Below are 4,164 nucleotides of genomic sequence, written 5' to 3' on the forward strand. Positions count from 1 at the left end.
TGAGATAGAGAATGATGACAATTGGGATTGGTTTATGAAGTTACTCTCTACTTCATTGGGTCTTGAGGAGGGAAGACAAATAGCTATCATTTCTGACAAACAATCGGTTAGTTAAAGGCATACTTTAATTTATTATGTTATCATCAAACATTTTAACATGTGTTTCATTGATTTGCAGGGTCTTGTTAAAGCCATCAAGAACGTTCTCCCACAAGCTGAGCATCGTCTTTGTGCTAAACATATCATGGAGAATTGGAAGAGAGACAGTCATGATTTAGAACTTCAACGTCTGTTCTGGAAGATTGCTCGAAGCTACACCACAGGATAGTATCGTAAACATATGGAGGCATTACAGAAGTATAACCCAGGTGCATTTAATTCTCTGCTACGCACCAATCCGATGACATGGTCTAGAGCCTTCTTTAGGGTAGGTACGCATTGCAATGATAACTTGAACAACCTTAGTGAGTCTTTTAATAGAACCATATGCCAAGCTAGGAGGAAACCATTGCTAGAGATGCTTGAGGATATTAGGAGGCAATGTATGGTGCGGAATGAGAAGAGGTACATAATCGCTGGAAGGTTGCAGACAAGATTCACAAAGAGAGCTCATTTAGAGATAGAGAATATGATAGCAGAGTCTCAGTTTTGCATCAGAAGCATGGCTAGGCACAATCAACATGAGGTCCAATTGGGAGATGAAACTTATTCTGTGGACATGAATGCGCTTACATGTGGATGCATAAAGTGGCAGATGACAGGTATTCCTTGTGTCCATGATGCTTCTGTGATCATAGGTAGGAGACAGAAAGTTGAAGATTACGTTGTTGACTGGTACACAACAAGATTGTGGCGTGAAACATATAGAGATGGTATTCACCCTGTCCAAGGTCAGAACGAATGCCCTAGAATGAATATATTAGGAGTCTTGCCACCACCTTGGAGAAAAGGAAATCCGGGTAGACCAAATAACCATGCGAGGAGGAAAGGTAGGTATGAAACTGCCTCTTCATCAAGCAACACAAGACTACCACACAATGGAAGAGTCATGACTTGTAGCAACTGCAAACAAGAAGGACACAATAGGTTATCTTGTACAAACCCGACAGTTGAAGCTCCAGCTGCAAGACCAAGAGGTCGACCACAGAAGAATCAGGTTTGATGCATTTGTTTATTTAATATTACGAGACTTTAACACCATGGAAGAAACCGTTTATCAGGTTTTCATACTTTTTAAAACAGGAACCAAGGAACGCATTGTTTGGCCAAGGACGATCACATCCATCTACACACGGTTCATCACAGCCAGCTTCTCAAGGAGGCTCAATGCCACCTTCACACGGTTCATCACCGACAGCTTCTCAAGGAGGCTCAATGCCACCTACACACGGTTCATCACAGCCAGCTACACAAGGAGGATCACTACCAGCTTCACAAGGAGGATCACTACCAGCTTCCCAAAGAGGACCACAACCATCCTCACAAAGGAAGAAGAGACAAAGGAAACAATCAACACAAGAGAGGGCATCAACATCAACACAGTGGGAACCTCCTCAAGCTCCACAGCGTGAACAAGGACTAGGAGGCTGGAGATCATGGTTTGAATGCTCAAGCTAGAGTGTATGACATGACATGGTGTATTTTTTTTTTTTTTTGTGTTTGGTCAATGACCTTTCATGTTTGTTGCGGTCTAACATTGTACGCTTTTGTTGTCAAAACGATTTGTTCTCTTTTGTTGTATGCCTACTTTAATAATTAAGACTTAAAACATTCACCAACATACGAACAAGAGCATTTGTCATCAACACCAACAAGAGCATTTGTCATTAACGATTTACGATTAGAGCAAGATGCATTACACACACTAATAACCAAGAGCAAACGAACCAAAGTTTGTTTGCTTTGCTTTAACAACCACTAGGTAAGCAATGCCAATTGAGACAAAACAAAGATAAACAAAACACACTTTCAACAACTTTTTAAACTTGCTGATTTCCATTTTGTTCCACAATGCTTCTTCCTTCAAGTCTTGTAAAGCACCAATCAACTCATTAACATCGGTTTTTGTTTTGACAATCTCATTGGCCATAAGTCCTTATTTTGGTAACGCATCTTGAACTTCTTCATACACAGCATCCTCGACCCACTTAAACAAGTGACCCTGTTGCAAAAACAAACACCATTACTTACCATTGCATAAATAATCAACATTGAACTTCTTAGTGACTGCTTACATCTCTTTTTTTTGTCCACGAGCTTGGCTCTCTTTTTGTTATACACCGGAAGAACGGTCGACCAGGATTCTCTTCAGTTCTCGATGTAAAGATCGTTACACCAGCTCCACAAACACACTTCAATAGCACTCCACGGTCGAACGAAGCTACCAACGATGTCTATGAGCTAGAACTCATCTCGTTAACTCGAAGAAGAAGAGAGAAATTGAAGAATTGAGATAATTGAAATCGAATAGGGTTTTTCAATTGGGGGAAATGAGAAATCGATTCTCAATTTAGGGGTTTTAGAGATATAGAACCGGCATCGTTTTGTTATAAACGGAAATCGTTAACGGATAATTAACCGCGTTTATTTGCTCCGTTTGACCACTTAACGTGGTGCCTCAAAAGGCTAAGTCAACGAAAGTTTGGAATTTATTTCGAAGTCAAGAAAGAGTTGGTGTTTTTTTCCTCCAAACACAGACTTGGTGATTTAAATCAACGAAAATATAAACTTGGGGATTTAAATGACATTTTTCCCGTAAATAAAATATAGAGAAATACCCTTCACCATCTAAAGAGTTAAGGTAAAAAAAAAACATATAATTTTTTGTCCCTACAATATTTACATCTTGAATTAGTATTGCTAGATGAATATCAGGAAGATCTTACAAAATGATTACACAGNAAAAAAAAAAAAAAAAAAAAAAAAAACTAATTCAAGATGTATAGATTGGTGACAAAAAGACAAGTAGTGGCATCATTAAAGTAATACTCTTTCAGTTTCCTAAAGAGTGTCATTTTTACACATTTCACACAAATTTTTTAAAATTAGAATTACACATGTTTGCCTTATTTAACAAGTAGTTTTAGGAGTAAACTAAGAAATTTAGTGTAAAAAACACATTGGAAATGTAAAATAACACTTTTTGTAAAACAAAAAAATTTCACTAAAATGATATTTTTTTGTGAAACCGAAGAAGTAGAATTTAAACATAAAAACCAAATTTAGTGTTTATCTCCCATTCCCAAGATTAGAAGAATTTTACACCTTGAGTAATGGAAATAACCACTTCCAAGTTCCAAAACATTGTTAACCATATATCAGATTTTAGCGGTGAAGAGCACAATTAGCCTAGAGTTATAGCTTCTTACATACAAAAGACAAAAAGGGCAATAAAGTTCTAACTCGGGGCATTTCCAAATTCTTGACATGATCAGCTCATATCTCTGAGCTTTCTCCAGAACTTCCAACTCTTGTAATGTAAACCTGATACAACGTTGATCATCAGTTTCAGCATTAGTTGCCCAAGATTGGTTAGCGAGGCAACATAAAGGTTTTACAAACCTTGAAAGCGGTAGAGCGAACTAACTCGAAGATAAGAGTGTCCCCATACGCTAGATTGTGAGCAATCGCGAACCCCATCCATCCACCACTAAGTCCAGTCCTTTTCGCTAAGTGGATGGCCTCATACTCCTCCCCTTCTTCATCTATCAAAGTTATGACACCATCATGTTTCCCGAGGTGGGATCTACAGAACTGAACTGGAAGACCCTGATTGTAACATAAAAAATATACAAGTTAATAAGATTCAATGCTACAACCATAGAAGAGACTTGATTAACCAGAGAAACGCCCAAAACCTAGACCTTAGAGACAAATCCAGAATGATGTTCTTGAGCTGGAAAAGCTAAAAATTCCCTGCACCATCCCTAGGCTATTATAACATAGTCCAGCTCTAGCCTCTAGACATAACCGTCCTGACATTATTATCTCGAACTCATCGGATTAAAAGCCATACTTTTCCAAGTAACACGCAATGCAAAGACTGGTGATGGACTCTAAGCAAACAGACTAGATAGGTTATATAAATAGCTAGACAGTTTTGTAACACGAATCGACGCAAAGACCAGCAATGGACTTTTTAACCAAACATAACAAAAATTAAGC

The 4,164-nt window shown here is 38.2% G+C and overlaps 1 long non-coding RNA gene across 1 annotated transcript; it reads right to left on the reverse strand.

The window, feature by feature from the left end:
* Window positions 3,212–3,776, reverse strand: LOC109127494. Its single transcript, XR_002034051.1, has 2 exons — window positions 3,562–3,776; window positions 3,212–3,483 (listed from the first exon to the last, which is right to left on the reverse strand). It is a non-coding gene; the product is annotated as an uncharacterized LOC109127494 (long non-coding RNA).

This window comes from Camelina sativa, chromosome 11 (genome assembly GCF_000633955.1).
Source record: "Camelina sativa cultivar DH55 chromosome 11, Cs, whole genome shotgun sequence".
In the NCBI taxonomy this organism is placed as follows: Eukaryota; Viridiplantae; Streptophyta; class Magnoliopsida; order Brassicales; family Brassicaceae; genus Camelina; species Camelina sativa.